Here is an 18037-nt window from a genome sequence, read left to right as displayed (position 1 = left end):
AGGAGTCTTCTCCAACACCACAATTCAAAAGCATCAATTCTTCAAAAATTGTAGGTATTGAAAAAGAGTTTCCCTCTGAGTTTTAACAAGTCAGATGCTTCCCATGGCTTAGTGGGGAGAAACACTGCTTTGATCAGATTTAGAGTGCTTCTTCCAGCACCCACTAGACTCGGAAGAAGGGTGGAAAGTAGAGTAGGGGAAAACTACACTAAATAAAAAAGTAAGGAATCTTCTTTCTCACACACAAACGGAGCTTTCAGAACCTTAGTGCTTCTTGCCTAGGTGGTTGGGATTTGCTGCACATGTCATTCTTGTGTTAGAGCCTGGGTCCACGTGGCAAAGGACTCAGGTTACTTTGGGGGACCTCCTAATTCTTCTTCCCTCAAGTTCTCAGTCTGAGATGCAGCAGTCTAGGCTTCAGACCATTTATTTTTTAATACTATATTTATGGTTTTAGTTTTTTTAGATTAACAATGTTGGGTTAGTTTCAGGTGTACAACAAAGCAATTCAGTTATATGTATATATGTAGCTATCTTTTCCAAATTCTTTCCCCATTTAGGTCATTACAGGATATTGAGAAGTTCCCTGTGCTCTACTGTACACCTTTGTTGGTTATCTATTTCTTTTTGTGTGTGCCAGTCTGTGATAATTTATTTTATTTTTTTACTTTACAATACTGTATTGGTTTTGCCATACATTGACATGAATCTACCACAGGTGTACATGAGTTCCCAACCCTGAACCCCCCTCCTGTCACCCTCCCCATATCATCTCTCTGGGTCATCCCAGTGCACCAGCCCCAAGCATCCTGTATCCTGTATCAAACCTAGACTAGCGATTCATTTCTTACATGATAGTATACGTGTTTCAATGCCATTCTCCCAAATCATCCCACCCTCGCCCTCTCCCACAGAGTCCAAAAGTCTGTTCTGTACATCTGTGTCTCTTTTGCTGTCTCGCATACAGGGTTATCATTACCATCTTTCTAAATTCCATATATATGTGTTAGTATACTATATTGGTGTTTTTATATCTGGCTTACTTCACTCTGTATAATTGGTTCCAGTTTCATCCACCTCATTAGAACTGATTCAAATGTATTCTTTTTAACGGCCGAGTAATACTCCATTGTGTATATGTACCACAGCTTTCTTATCCATTCATCTGCTGATGGACATCTAGGTTGTTTCCATGTCCTGGCTATTATAAACAGTGCTGCAATGAACATTGGGGTACACGTGTCTCTTTCTATTCTGGTTTCCTCGGTGTGTATGCCCAGCAGTGGGATTGCTGGGTCATAAGGCAGTTCTATTTGTAGTTTTTTAAGGAATCTCCACACTGTTCTCCATAGTGGCTGTACTAGTTTGCATTCCCACCAACAGTGTGAGAGGGTTCCCTTTTCTCCACACCCTCTCCAGCATTTATTGCTTGTAGACTTTTGGATAGTAGCCATTCTGACTGGTGTGAAGTGGTTCCTCATTGTGGTCTTGATTTGCATTTCTCTGATAATGAGTGATGTTGAGCATCTTTTCATGTGTTTGTTAGCCATCCGTGTGTCTTCTTTGGAGAAATGTCTATTTAGTTATTTGGCCCATTTTTTGATTGGGTCGTTTATTTTTCTGGAATTGAGCTGCATAAGTTGCTTGTATATTTTTGAGATTAGTTGTTTGTCAGTTGCTTCATTTGCTATTATTTTCTCTCATTCAGAAGGCTGTCTTTTCACCTTGTTTATAGTTTCCTTTGTTGTGCAGAAGCTTTTAATTTTAATTAGATCCCATTTGTTTATTTTTGCTTTTATTTCCAATATTCTGGGAGGTGGATCATAGAGGATCCTGCTGTGATTTATGTCGGAGAGTGTTTTGCCTATGTTCTCCTCTAGGAGTTTTATAGTTTCTGGTCTTACTTTTAGATCTTTAATCCATTTTGAGTTTATTTTTGTGAATGGTGTTAGAAAGTGTTCTAGTTTCATTCTTTTACAAGTGGTTGACCAGTTTTCCCAGCACCACTTGTTAAAGAGATTGTCTTTAATCCATTGTATATTCTTGCCTCCTTTGTCGAAGATAAGGTGTCCATATGTGTGTGGATTTATCTCTGGGGTTTCTATTTTGTTCCATTGATCTATATGTCTGTCTTTGTGCCAGTACCATATTGTCTTGATGACTGTCGCTTTGTAGTAGAGCCTGAAGTCAGGCAGGTTGATTCCTCCAGTTCCATTCTTTTTCAAGATTACTTTGGGTATTCGAGGTTTTTTGTATTTCCATACAAATTGTGAAATTATTTGTTCTAGCTCTGTGAAAAATACCACTGGTAGCTTGATAGGGATTGCATTGAATCTGTAGATTGCTTTCAGTAGTATACTCATTTTCACTATATTGTTCCTCCGATCCATGAACATGGTATATTTCTCCATCTATTAGTGTCCTCTTTGATTTCTTTCATCAGTGTTTTATAGTTTCCCATATATAGGTCTTTAGTTTCTTTAGGTAGATATATTCCTAAGTATTTTATTCTTTTCATTGCAATGGTGAATGGAATTGTTTCCTTAATTTCTTTTTCTATTTTCTCATTATTAGTGTATAGGAATGCAAGGGATTTCTGTGTGTTGATTTTATATCCTGCAACTTTACTATATTCATTGATTATCTGTAGTAATTTTCTGGTGGAGTCTTTAGGGTTTTCTATGTAGAGGATCATGTCATCTGCAAACAGTGAGTGTTTTACTTCTTGTTTTCCAGTTTGGATTCCTTTTATTTCGTTTTCTGCTCTGATTGCTGTGGCCAAAACTTCCAGAACTATGTTGAATAGTAGTGGTGAAAGTGGGCACCCTTGTCTTGTTCCTGACTTTAGGGGAAATGCTTTCAATTTTTCACCATTGAGGATAATGTTTGCTGTGGGTTTGTCATATATGCTTTTATTATGTTGAGTTATGTTCCTTCTATTCCTGCTTTCTGGAGAGTTTTAATCATAAATGGATGTTGAATTTTGTCAAAGGCTTTCTCTGCATCTATTGAGATAATCATATGGCTTTTATTTTTAAATTTGTTAATGTAGTGAATTACATTGATTGATTTGCGGATATTGAAGAATCTTTGCACCCCTGGGATAAAGCCCACTTGGTCATGGTGTATGATCTTTTTAATGTGTTGTTGGATTCTGATTGCTAGAATTTTATTAAGGATTTTTGCATCTATGTTCATCAGTGATATCAGCCTGTAGTTTTCTTTCCTTGTGGCATCTTTGTCAGGTTTTGGTATTAGGGTGATGGTGGCCTCATAGAATGAGTTTGGAAGTTTACCTTCCTCTGCAATTTTCCGGAAGACTTTGAGTAGAATAGGTGTTAGCTATTCTCTAAATTTTTGGTAGAATTCAGCTGTGAAGCCGTCTGGACCTGGGCTTTTGTTTGCTGGAAGATTTCTGATTACAGTTTCAATTTACATGCTTGTGATGGGTCTGTTAAGATTTTCTATTTCTCCCTGGTTCAGTTTTGGAAAGTTGTACTTTTCTAAGAATTTGTCCATTTCTTCCACGTTGTCCATTTTATTGGCATATAATTGCTGATAGTAGTCTCTTATGATCCTTTGTATTTCTGTGTTGTCTGTTGTGATCTCTCCATTTTCATTTCTAATTTTATTGATTTGATTTTTCTCTCTTTGTTTCTTGATGAGTCTGGCTAATGGTTATCTATTTTTAATATAACATTGACATTGTACATGTCAATCTCAAACACCCAGTCTGTCCCCCCCACTCACACCCTGGTAATTATAGTTCATTCTCTAAGTCTGTGAGTCTGTTTCTGTTTTGTAAGTAAGTTCATTTGTATCATTTCTTTTTAGATTCTGCATATAAATCGTATCATATGGCATTTGTCTTTCTCTTTCTGACTTACTTCCCTTAGTCTGATAATCTCCAGGTTAATCCATGTTGCTGCAAATGGCATTATTTCATTCTTTTAAACAGCTGAATAATATTCAATTGTGTATATGTACCACATCTTTATCCATTCCTCTGTCGATAGACATTTAGGTTGCTTCTATGTCTTTGTTATGGTAAACAGTGTTGCAATGAACACTGGGGTGCATGTATCCTTGTAAACCATGGTTTTCTCCGGATATACACCCAGGAATGGGATTGCAGGATGGTATTGTAGCTCTATTTTTAGTTTTTTAAGGAACCTCCACACTGTTCTCCCTGGTGGCTGCACCAATTTATATTCCCACCAACAGTGTATGAGGGTTCCCTTTTCTCCACATCCTCTTCATAGCATACTGTTTGTAGATGTTTTGATGATGGCCATTCTGACTGGTGTGAGGTGATATCTCATTACAGTTTTCATTTGCGTATCTCTAATAATGACAATGCTGAGCATGTTTCCATGTGCTTCTTGGCCACCTGTATGTCTTCTTTGGAGAAATGTCTATTTAGCAAAACATTTTTAACAGAAACTTTAGCAGAATAAGCCCAATAAGACGCAAGGCTCCTTACCATGCTTGGTCCCCACCACTGTCCTCCCTGTTAGTTACTCACTGTCCTGGTTCTGGCCCCTTTCCGACAGATGCAGTGGCTTCTCTTGTGGCTGGTCCCCTCTCTTGACACAGACACTGAAAGGTGCCTCCCTTGGCATCCTTCCAAGGATGTGAACAACATGGTAACTCTCTCTGTTCCTGCCTCAGTTGAGGGGTTGATCGGCTCCTGGCTGATCATCAACTTCATAAATCAGTAGGTCACAGTCTAGAGGTTTCTCTATGCCTGCTCCATACCTCTTGGCGACTAGATCGAATGTGAAAACAGAATGCTACTTGCCTAGTTATGTCCAACTCTTTGCAACCCCATGGACTGTAGCCCTCCACGTTCCCCTGTCCATGGGATTTCCCAGGCAAGAAGATTGGAGTGGGTAGATTTTCCCTTCTCCAGGGGGATCATCCTTACCCAGGGATCAAACCCAGGTCTCCTGCATTGCAGGCAGATTCTTTACCTTCTGAGCCACCAGGGAAGCCCTGGTGACCAGATTACCAGACTAGAAAACTGGTGAGACCCAGGGAGGGAAAGGCCCTTTGCCAAGGGTAGTGGCAGGACTAGGATCAGGGTGGGAATCTCTGATTCCAAATCCAGTGCTGTGTCATCTGTCTCGGGTGAATCTTAGTTTGACATACTTTAAGGACAGGGAGTGTGGAGTCTGGAAAGGAAGTGGAGGAATGGAGTGTGCCCCTAGTGCTTGTGACTTGGACAAGCAGGACCAAGCATGACAGTGTGTCTTAGTAAAAATCAAGACTTGGAGTTAGGCAGGCCTATGCTTGAATCCCAGGCGTTCTAGTTATTTACTATCTGACTTTGAGAGAAATTCCTGGATCCTTCTGAACTGTGGTTTCCCAATGTATACGTAAGAACTGTAATATCTGCGTGTGTGCCCTCTAAGTCGCCCAGCCGTGTCTGACTCTTTGCAACCCCATGGCCTAAAGCCTATCAGGCTCCTCTGTCCATGGGATTCTCCAGGCAAGAATACTGGAGTGGATTGCCATGCCCTCCTCCAGGGGATCTTCCCAATCTGGGATCAAACTCGTGTCTCTTATGTCTCTTCCATTGGCAGGCATGCTCTTTACCACTCGTGCCTTTGGGAGTCTACACCGTGATGTTATTTTGAAGGGCTATGAGAGACAATGTATATGAAAGGTGTAGAAAAGCACCCAGTAGATGCTGACCTAGGTGATAATTATTATCAAGACTAGCCTGGCTACATTCTCATCCTGATTTATACTTTAAAATTTTCTATTTTGCCATTTTCATCATCTTTTTGAGATCATTAACAAGGAGAGTTCTTAACAGCGCCTGATTTTGAATCAGATACAGCTGGGTTTGCATTTGGGCTATATTTATTTACTCTCTATATTACTTTAAGCAGGTCAAGCTTCTGCAAGGCTCAGTTTTTGAATCTGTAAAGTGAGAATAATGATTCCTCCCTGACAGAGATAGACTAAATTTGAAGATTAAATTAGATTGAATATAACTATACATTTTAATGAAAGCAGGGGTCTTATACACTCTGGTATTATTCCCTGCATCTGGCAATGTGCCTACCATAAATATAATGAATGCTCAAATGAAAAATTAATAATGTATGCAATATAAGCTTTTAATACAGTGTCTTATGAGGTGGGAGCTACATCTGTCTTATCCCAGTTAAATTATGTGAAGGTGAAACAGCACTGCAAGATCATTTAATAACTTCTCACAATAGAAATCAGTCTGGAATAGGCTGTCAGGTTACCAAGATGTCTCCTTCATTGGCTCTGACAACTTTATTCTTAATACGTCAGTGCCAGGGAGATAAATTTCGGGGAAGGTGAAGGTAATGGTTGACTGTGGGCTCTCCTGTGGAGACCTCCAGATGGAAGTGGAGGTTCTGAGTTTTGGGAACGTTACATACGCAGACAGGGAATAAAAGATACTAAAGAGTGAGGATCTGGCACCAAAGAGGAACTCATAAGGAAAGTAAAGCGGATGAGGTTCTGAACATCTGGACTTAAATCCTGCCTTGGAACTTGGGCAAGTCACACTTTTTGGTCTCAATTTTCCCATTTACAAAATAGAAAGAATGGTACTTACAGAGTTATTGTGAGAATTAAATGGGACAGTGCTTATAAAAGTGAAACACTGAACCAATACAAGCAGTCATCCCTTGGAACTTTCCTGGTGGTCCAATAGACTCTGGGCTAAGGATGTAGGGGGTATGGGTTCAACCCCAGCTCAGGGAACTAAAATCCCACATGCCGTGGAGTGCTGCCAAAAGGAAAAAGAAAAAAAACAAAAAAGAAGAAAGAGCTATCCCTTGAAGATAGAACTTGGTTTCTCTACAAAGGTTTTGTTCATTGTTTGGCCTTTCTTCCCCTTTTATTCTTAATGTTGGAGAATTTCTACTAATTTGTTCCTGACCCCTGATTTTGCAATATCAAGCCTGCTTTTAAGCCCCAATCTATGAATTTCTATGGACTCAAAGGTAAAGAATCCCCCTGCCAAGCAGGAGACTCAGATTCAATCCCTGGATCAGGAAGATCCCCTGGAGAAAGAAATGGCAACCCACTCCAGTATTCTTGCCTGGAAAATCCCCTGGACAGAGGAGACTGGTGGGCTGCAGTCCATGCGCTGCAAAGAGTCGGACACGGCTTAGCAACTAAACCACCATAAATTTCGACATCCAGATTATGGTTTTTCAGTTCTAAAATTTCTATTCGATTATTTCTTTAGGGTTTATTTCTATTTTTGCTGTTTAGCTTCTCCACATGTTCTCTCATTATAATCATCTTTAGGTCCATGAGCATATTTCGCATTAGCTTCTTTTAAAGGTTTTTTATGCTAATTCTAATGACTGGATTATCTTGGTATCTGTGTCTATTGACTTATTTTCTTGCTTGATTATGGATTAATTTTTCTATTTCTCTGACTGTCTAAACACATTTTTGTATTGTTTGTCATTGTTGATAATACATTATAGGGATATTGAATGCTCCCTACATTTTCTTTCCTTGGTATTTCTTTGTCCTTTTTATTATCAGGTTTATTTTGACCTCTGACTCAGTTTAGAAGTGAAAAGTGAACATGTCCATCGCTCAGTCATGTTTAACTCTTTGTGATCCCATGGACTGTGGACCACCAGGCTCCTCTGTCCATGGCATTCTCCAGACAAGAATACTGGAGTGGGTTGCCATTTCCTTCTCCAGGGGATCTTCCCGGCCCAGGGATTGAACCTGTATCTCTTATGTCCCCTGCATTGGCAAGCAGGTTCTTTACCACTAACGCCACCTGGGAAGCACCCCCTCCACACACTAGAATATGGTTATGCTTTTGCTTTGCTCAAATATTGCTTGCCTTTCATTCCATGTCTATAGATCTGAAACAAGAAGAAGCCACTAGCTTTCAATTCCCTTACTGACAAAAACACATTTTGTTCATGTTACCTCGTCCTACAGGCAAGAGTGGAAGCGACAAGATAGAAAAACTGAAAAGGTGTGTTAGGCGTGAGGGTCACTTTCCCACATATTCTGAGCTGCACATTCATCCAGATTCCCTCCAATTCACAGACACGTATTAGTGGTAGCCGTTGTCATTTTCAAGCATGAAAACACAGTTTGAAGGGCTCTCTCCTGCTTTTCCTGACTTCATTTCAACAAAAGAATCCCATTTGGAAGCACCCTTGAAGCCATGTTCTTCCTGCCTCATTACAGCTCCATCAGTGGGTCAGCATTCTGGAACTACCCGCCTGCCTCCCTTCTCAGCTGGAGCATCTCACAGCCAATTAAATTCACTCCAGCTCAGCTCTGAGACCTAGTCCTCGCACCCTGATTGCTTTTCAATAGCTTGAAATCTAGTCAACTGAAAAACCAAACCAATAACCAGGCAGGAGTCATCACTGGAGTGAGAAATGATGGAAGGACTTTGTGCAGTGCTGAGGACTGCCCCCTTGGAAGGTGGCCCTGGATGTAAAATGAGCCTTTTTAGCATCCTCCAGAGAGTCGTTGTTGCTTCCTACACTTGGGTGCTCCATTTGTGTTTCAAATACCAGGGCTCGAGAGCGACATTTAACTGCTGCTCAGGGACTCATCCTGTCCTTTGCCATCTCACGCCAGCGTTGCTTAAATGTTTGTCTCAGTTTCTAGCAAGCAGAGGAAAATCAAAGCCCTAAATGTATGGAGCTCAGTGGTGGCACCTGGAATCAGCTGTCAGCTTTCAACTCTCTCTCCCTCTTCACCCGGCAGCTCCACTTCCCCTGCCAGGCTCAGCTTGATGATACAAGCATCTACATATAATTCCCCAGCTCTCTAAGGCTCCTTCTCCGAGTGCCCGCCCAGACCCCCTGGAGAATGTCAGAGCTAGATGCTCTGTTGGAAATCGTCAAGTCGGAATCTTCTATTTTATGGAATTAAATAAATAACAAGAAATGACTTTTCTAAAATAACAGGGCAAGTTTATGTTCTGACTACGGAAGGAATTTAGTTTGGGGCTGGGACCTAGGTGGAGTAAACGAGGCACTACCTACAGGTGTAAAATGTGAGAGGGCACCAATAAATTCAGTAATCAGGATAACTAATATTTCAACGCAAAATTTTTAAGAATCAAAGTTAATACAAAAAATTCTATTGTGAACAAAAATGTCAGAATTTTAAATAAAGATAAAATCCAGTAGAATGAGGGCTAGGATGTGGCAAATGAGGTATGGCAGTACAAGTACAGGGTTGGAACCTGTTTTTATTTAAAATTTTGATGTTGGGACTTCCCTGGCAGTCCAGTGGTTAAGAACTTGCCTTCCAATGCAGGGGTGCACATTTGTTCCTAGACTGGGAGGTTAAGATCCCATATGCCTCTCAACCAAAAAACCAAAACATAATACAAGTAATGTAACAAATTCAATAAAGATTTTTTAATGCTTATCAAGAAAAATCTTTTAAAAATTAAAAAATGTTTTGATATTCTGTTCATTGTGGATTTTTTATATTTGCATTTTAATTTTTAAAGTATTCTATTGAAATGTTACTCCTCAAGATTATTGTGATTTTTGGTGTCCTCTTAAGCCATGCTTCCAAGTGGAATGCCATGCTGGCTTTACTCCAGTCCAGCTCTGTTCAGCTGTCGTCTCTGAGAGCCGATTTCCGCTGCCACTTCCTCTCAGTCTTCTCATTTTGAATCTCTTTTTTTGTTCCAGCTTTACTGAGATATAATTGACAGGAAGGTTGCGTGCATTTAAGGTGTACATTGTGATGATTCGATACACTTATCTATTGCGAAATAACTACCACCAAGGGGTTAACACCTCCAGCACCTCACGTAATCACCCTTGTGTGTATGTGGTAAGAACAGCTAAGGTCTACTCCCTTAGCAAATTTCAGTTATATAATACAGTACCGGTAACCATGGTTACCTGGTGGACATCAGATCCCCAGGACTTATCTTTTAACTGGAAGTTTGGACCCTTTGATCCACATCTCCCCATTTCTCTCTTCCTCAGCCTCTGGCAACCATTATTCTGCTCTCTCTGCAAGTCTGGCTTTTCTTAGATCCCACCTATAACGGATACCACATGGTATTTTTCTTTCTCTGCCTGACTTCTTTCCCATAGCAATATAGTTTCGTCCATGTTGTCATGAAACATGGATTTCCTACTTCTTATGGCCGAGTATTCCGTTGTGTATATACACCACATCCTCCCTATCCACTGGTTCTTGGGCACTTAGGTTATTTCCCTATCTGGGCTATTGTGAATTGATGCTGCAGTGACCCTGAATATAGATATCTCTTTGAGATCTTGATTTTATTTCCCTTAAATATACATCCAGAAGTGAGACTACTGGATGACATGGCAGTTCTTGTTTTAATTTTTTGAGGAACTGCCTTACTATTTTCAATAGTGGCTGCACCAATCTACATTCCCACCAACAGTATAGAAGGCTCCTTTTTCTCCACATCCTTACCAACACTTGCTGTCTCTTGTCTTTTCAATAACAGCTTTTCTACCAAGTGTGAGTGATGCTGCACTGTGGCTTTGATTTGCATTTCCCTGATGATTAGTGATAGTGCGCATCTTTTCACATATCCATTGTATATCTTCTCTTGGGTCCTGTGACACATCAGGCTGGGTGCCCACAGCCTCCAGCTGACTTTCATAAGGATGTTGCTAAATGCTTCCTGCGGTCTTTCCCAGGCACAGATTCTGAACACACTCACTATCCATTTGCCGAAGCTTGCTCTCCCCACTGCTAAGAGTGCACCTAGGGAGCCAGCTAAGGCTAGGAGTGTGTGGGTGATTCGCTGGTCCTGGCTGCACCTGAGCTTGGAGTCTCCAGACTCCATTGTGGTGTCATTACAGGAACAAAAATGAAATTGCCAAAACTAAAGGCAGACTCCTTTATGCTGGACGATACTAACTTATGGTAAGGTAAAGAAATAGAAAACTAAACATGGGATGGCAAATGTGTTAGAAATTCATCTGCTCTGCACTATAGTTTTGGCCTACTTTGGATAATGAAAATTTTCCAGCACAGATATGTTTCTCTGAGACTCTAAAGCTACTTGCTCTGTAGGTTGAATTATTTTGACTTGCCTTCTTGGGGCTTCCCTGGTGGCTCAGGTGGTAAAGAATCTGCCTGCCAATGTAGGATACCCAGGTTGGATCCCTGGGTCAGGAATATCCCCTGGAGGAGAGCATGGCAATCCATTCCAATGTTCTTGCCTGGAGAATCCCATGGACAGAGGAGTCTGGAGGGCTACAGTCCTTGGGGTTGCAAAGAGTTGGACACTGAGTGACTAATACTTTGGCTGTCTAAAATTTTTGTGATTTAATAATAATAATGAATTCATAAATCAAGGACCATATGAAATCATTTGTTCTCAAGGCCCTAGACATCTTCCTCCAGGCCTTGCTTAGATAATATCAGAGCTGAGTACCATGCAGCATTTAAACAATCAATTTTGTACTGTTGATTTCATAGTGATAATTTCTGTTTTAACAAATGCTTTCCTTAGATATTTAAGATACCTTTTGTATATGATACAACGTGTGTGTATCTTTGTGTATGTATTTGTCTTAGAGAAGGAGTGACCAATTACACCAAAGAATAATGATGGTCATGTGAGATGAGGACTTTATGTTGCAATTGAGTAACAGCAAGTAGGAAAAGTCCTCTGCATCATAATTTCTGTATTTTTAAAAAATATATATTCATTTACTTGGGTCTTAGTTGAGATACAAAGGATATTCGCCGTGTCGTATGTGATCTTTTGTGGCAGACCCCGGACCCTCTAGTTGTGGTGTGGAGGCTTCAGAGTGCACGGGCTTCATTAGCTGTGGCACACAGCCTTAGCTGCTCGATGGCACATGGGATCTTAGTTCCCTGAACAGGAATCGAACCACCATCCCCTGCATTGCAAGCTGAATTCCTATCCACTGGACCACCAGGGAAGTCCCCATAATTTTTGTATTGTTATTGTGATCTGAGTCAACTTTTATTCTTCTCCTTCTTTACCCAAATACTCATGTCAAAGTTGATGATAGGGAAAAAAGTAAAGAGGGAGTCAAAAGACGTGTTCCATGTATTTCCGTAGAGCATTGATGAAACAGAGCTAGGTTTAAGGATCTGCCTAGAGATGAAGTGCCAAGCACAAGACTAATGGGCGGAGGGTCGCTGACAGAGGCATTGGTTAGGATTAGCTCAGCTGTCTTAATGGAGACCAACCAGGGGGTCGCAAAGAGTCGGACATGATTGAGTGGCTAACACACAAAACAACATAAGCTTAAATAAAAGGGATTTTTTTTTTTAACTCTCCCATGAAAGGGTCCCAGCTGTATTCCCTGGGAATAGGATGCCTCCACTACGCATGCTCTTCTAAGAACCAGATTTCTTCAGCTACATTGCTATGCCATCCTCTTGGGAAATTCTACTCAAATATGGTCCATCAACTCTTTGGTCTACAATGGGATAAGAAGCTTGTACCATTATGCCAAACAATTGTATGACTAAACACATGGCTTTGTTCAGATAATTTTTATTTTCTTAGCCAGATTTTCTTAGTGAAGAAAGCAGCGCTTTGGATTGTGTTATGATGCAAACTTCTTATCTCTTTGTGTACTGCAGCTTTGAGCCACACTGCTGGCTGGGATGCGTTATGGTCTATGCGTCACGGTTGGAGGTGGACCACCACCACTATTTCAATGTCTGAGTCTATGAAAAAGATGTTTAGTACAAAAAACTTCTTTCCTATGACACATACCTCATAAGTGTCCATGTTACCTCTGCTCACATCCCTTTGATCATATTACCATATCTGGGTCACAGTCAACACCTCAAAGGACAGGAGACTGGGAAGCGTAGCTGTTATTTAGATACCATGCACCCAGCCAAACTTTACCAGTGAGTGACTGAAAGGAAGAAAGGGATGTGGATACTGGGGACACCACAGTTTACTGTGGAGGCTAAAATAGTTAGGATCTGGGAACCAAACTAATAACATAAAAAAAGACAAGCCATAAAGCATAACAAGAAAAAAACCATTTTCAGTTTTTGGGAAATTGAGAAGGTACAATAAATTGCACCTCTCTTTATTTCTCTGAGTTCTGAACTATTCCAAAATAATGCTAATTAAGGTAAATGGTATTGTTGTTTTAGCTGCTCAGTCGTGAACGACTCTTTGTGACCCCCATGAACTGTAGCCCACCAGGCTCCTCTGTCCATGGGATTCTCCAGGCAAGAGTACTGGAGTGGGCTGCCATTTCCTTCTCCAGGGGATCTTCCCAGTCCAGGGACTGAACCCGCATCTCTTGCCTCTCCTGCATTGGCAGGCAGATTCTTTACCACTGAGCCACCAGGAAACCCCTAAGTGAGTGACCAAAACATCATCGTTATTACTGAAGAAGAATACACTGGGAAATATGGCTTATATTTACAAGCAAATAGGTTTCCAGTAAAGAATCTCAGAGTCAGCAGCGGTGCCCATCCTGCGAGAAGTACTGCCGGACCCCTAAGGGTGGCGTCCCATTCACTTTCCTCCCCACCAACACTAGCAGGGCTTTTCCTGTTAGGCTTGTATAGAGACTAAGAGCAATCGTGAGTGCATGATATCTGCAGACAAGATCATCCCTCAGAAGAAAGGGAGACACTGAACCAAGCTCACTCACTTTACTCTTCCCAAGTTTTCCAATAAAGTGGATCCTCCTCCTCCTCTCTGGGGAGGGTTGCCTGAGAAGGAGGAAGGATGCAGTGATGTTCCTGTGACAGAGCTTCCTCCTCTTGGTGGGAAACATCGGAACCAGAGAAGATGCATTCCTCTCCACCCCCACATTCCCCAGCTTTTTTTCTTTTAACACAGCAGACTTTATAATTAGCTGCTGACCAACCTGTGGTATAACTATCTCCCTAACGCATGCATATCTGCCATCTCTTATGACAGTCTCCTTCCCAATATTATGAGGATATTTTCAAATTATCAACCACTAATTCTTTGAATGTAGCTTTAAAACCACAGTAGACAGTGCATATTTGACCCTAGAAGGTTCTGAAATTGATCCAAACAACATATTAACTTCATGTCAAGGTCATTATTTCCCACTGCAAATTATCCAGCTATTTTGTCCAGCATAGTCAATTCGTTCTTCAAAGAGTTCATGTAGCCATATTATAATGCTCTAACAATAAAATGCCAAAAATAAAGTGCCACAAATTTGGATAAAAATGTTTCTCGATTCAGAGTAGAAAATATATTTTGAAGCTCCAGCCTCTTAGCAGGTGAAAGCTCAAAGATGTTAAAGTTCTAAAGGATTAAATTTGGAAATAAAATTCTCTGGCCTTAATCATTGCCTAAGTTAATATCATATTCAGGGAATGATCTGTGCCTGTTGGAGTTAAGATTCCTTCAGTTGTGAAGCCCAAACGACCTTCCATTGGAATAGCTGTGGGCCCATCGTCACCTGTTCAATACAATGTCTTAAGAGCATCCCTTTTCAGAAATTCAGAGTTAGTAAGACATATGATCATCACAGCCCTGATCCAAATCCAAGAAATTTTGAAAATGACCCAATTCCAGCCTCTAGAGGAGTCATTCCAGACAGAATTATGAATGTAATGTTGCCAAGGGTGACAGCATGGACTTTGTAGGATCTATACGGTGGAGGAAAGATGGTGCAAAAAAATTTTCCTTTCACTCTAGAGACAACGCCAGTCTCTGGTATCTTGTCCAAAATCTATGACCCATGTCTTAAAAACTTAACTGGGAGGTTACTCTTTTTATTTTTATTTTTTTTTTTATTAAAAATGTTTTTGGCTGCACTGGGTCTTTATTGCAATACATGGGCTGTTCTCTATTTGCAGTGTGCTGGCTTAGCTGCCCCATGACATGTGGGATCTTGGTTCCCTGACTAGGGATTGAACCTTTGTCCCCTGCATTGGAAGGTGGATTCTTAACCAGGGAAGTCCCAGGAGGTTACTTTTGGTATTTTTAATTTACTAGGTGATAGGGGCAAAAAGCACTCTTACATGTGGCATTTGAGGCATTGCTGCTCTTTTGCATATTTAGAAAAATATATTCCTGGCAGCCCCTGTCACTTAGAAGGTACCTTTTTTTTTCTATCTGATACACTGGGAAATTGTTCCTTGCTATTTCCCTTCCCGTTTAAGCCTGGTGTTTCTGTCTCTGTGGTTCTGAGATGAGTATGAGTATTAGAATCATCAGAGTATGATTCTAATGACAAAGAATCAATACGCTGCTATATGCAAATATTTTCATGCTTGGCCCATTGTGGTATGAAACTGCTCAGGCCTAAAGGAACCTCCTTCTTGAGAAGAAAGGATTTGCTTTCATATGAAATTGACCAGCTCTGACCCATAGTGGTCCCTATAGCCTGTATCTCTGCTAATCCTGGTGCTTTAACTGCTGTCTCTCTGGTGGACTCAGGACCACCTCCATCTTTGCTGGGCCTGAGGCCCCAAATCTTCCTTGAGGACCTTTCCCTGTGCCTTTTCTGGGACTGAAGTCTATACACTTCCTGAGAGAAGAGGCATAATTCTTTGCTGAAGCCTGCAACTCTCATTTGTGCTGACCGTTTACTTTTGCTTAAAATAAGCAGGTCAATGCTTTTTCCTTCAGATGTAGCACATTCAGTTGTTCCTATTAAAAAATAAATAAATAAATAAGCCACTTGCCCGGGGACAAAGATGCCTTAAGCTGTAACATCCCATAATGGACAAAATCCTATAGGCAATCGCTTAAGGCCTAATGCCATCTTCCCTGGTTAAAACTGGTAAAAGTTAACCAAATAACTGTAAAAGCCAGCTGCCTTGTTTGCTTGAGGCCACCAAAGTCATGTGTCTTGACTGAACTGAAATGCTCAGTCCCCTTATAAGTATTTTACCCTAAACCAAATTTCACTGTTTACCAATTATCTTGACCAATGCACTAGATTACAGCCCTTCTTGTATTAACATTCATCCTCTATCTATTCTATTGCCTGGAGGCTATAAAGCCTGCTGCTCAAACCCCTAACTCCTGCAGGAGCAGAGCAGCAGAGTGAGCAGTTTGCTCTCAAGAGTAGAGACGATGCATAGGAACTGGGAACACGTGAGGGATTCCTCTTCCAAACTCAGCAATCACTTAAGAGTGAGAGGAGGGACTTCCCTGGTGGTGCCGTGGTTAAGAATCCAGCCTCCAATGCAGGGGACATGGGTTCGATCCCTGGTCAGGGAGCTCAGATCCCACAGGTGGTGGGGCAACAAAGCCTGCACCCCGCAGCTACTGAGCCTGTCTGCTCTAAAGCTCTCAGTTCAGTTCAGTTCAGTCACTCAGTCATGTCCGACTCTTTGCGACCCTATGAATCACAGCACGCCAGGCCTCCCTGTCCATCACCAACTCCTGGAGTTCACTCAAGACTTGTGTCCATCGAGTCAGTGATGCCATCCAGCCATCTCATCCTCTGTCGTCCCCTTCTCCTCTTGCCCCTAATCCCTCCCAGCATCAGAGCCTTTTCCAATGAGTCAACTCTTCGCATGAGGTGGCCAAAGTACTGGAGTTTCAGCTTCAGCATCATTCCCTCCAAAGAAATCCCAGGCTGATCTCCTTCAGAATGGACTGGTTGGATCTCCTTGCAATCCAAGGGACTCTCAAGAGTCTTCTCCAACACCACAGTTCAAAAGTATCAACTCTTCGGTGCTCAGCTTTCTTCGCAGTCCAACTCAAGCTCTAAAGGACCACAATTAGAAGCCTGCGTCCTGAAATGAAGAGCAATGAAAGAGCCCATGTGCCACAGCTAAGACCCAGTGCTGCCCAAAATAAATAAATTAATTAACCCCTTTTAAAAACCCTAAAAAAAATAAGAGAGCTTGGAAAGGCCAGGGGTGTGACTACTGCTCCCTCCCTATGTAAAGTAATATCCAGAGAGAACCATTATTCTCGTGTAAAAACAGTCATGCTTTTCTCAAGCAGGTAATCCTCAATTTTTCATTCCTATAACATGTTAATGGATGATATTTACCTGAGGACACATTTCCAGAACTAATGCATAGTTGTGATGTAGTTACAATAGGCTGTGGGTTATGTACATTTCCGGATGCTATTAGTCCAGTGGGTTTCAATGGGGAGTGGTGATTGTGTTCCCACCCTACCCCCACCTCTCCCACCCATCCCAGGAGACATTTGGCGGTGTCTGGGGATATTTTTGGTTTTCTGAACCAGGGAAGCATGGGGTTCCCTTGTGGCTCAGCTGGTAAAGAATCTGCCTGCAGTGTGGGAGACCCGGGTTCTATCCCTGGATTGGGAAGATCCCCTGGAGAAGGTAACATCTACCCACTCCAGTATTCTTCCCCAGAGAATTCCATGGACCGTATAGTCCATGGAGTCACAAAGAGTCGGCCACGGTGGAGCGACTTTCACTTTCACTATCAACCTGGGAAGCATGCTAGTGGGCAGATGCTGCTAAATGCCCTGTAACACACAGAACAATTCCACACAGCAAAGTTATCTGGCTCAAAACATTAACACATCAACCTCAACCGTGTTGAGGTTGGGAATCTCTGCTCAGGCTGTAAACTTCACGTGTCTGTTCCCAAGTCAAGGAAATGTAGTGGAATGCAAATAAGAGAGATGGTTCTTAACTGTGCGGATAATCTTGAAACTTCCTTGAAGTGTGTTTAGTAAAACAAATCATTCACAAACCTTGGTGATCTGTTCTGCTACAACATATGTTTTTATAATCTGAATTAGCCCATATGTGATTATAAATAAAGGAATACTGCCAACAAAACATAGAGGTAGCGCTTTTTCATATGTGATATATATATACATATATTTTTTTTTTCTAGTTCATTAGTGTTTCATACCACCTAGCGGCCACAGAAGAATCCAGATAAAGGAATATAATATTGTTATATTATATATCCCAGACCTGTTGACTTGTTGATTTATGGGTTGCAAGAAATGAACCCAGGGACATCCTTGGTAGTCCAGTGGTTAAGAATCCACCTTGCAGTGGACGGGACATGGGTTAGGTCACTGGTCACGGAACTGGGG

The sequence above is a fragment of the Capricornis sumatraensis genome, chromosome 8 (genome assembly GCF_032405125.1).
Source record: "Capricornis sumatraensis isolate serow.1 chromosome 8, serow.2, whole genome shotgun sequence".
Classification (NCBI taxonomy): Eukaryota; Metazoa; Chordata; class Mammalia; order Artiodactyla; family Bovidae; genus Capricornis; species Capricornis sumatraensis.
This window is presented reverse-complemented; position numbering follows the sequence as displayed.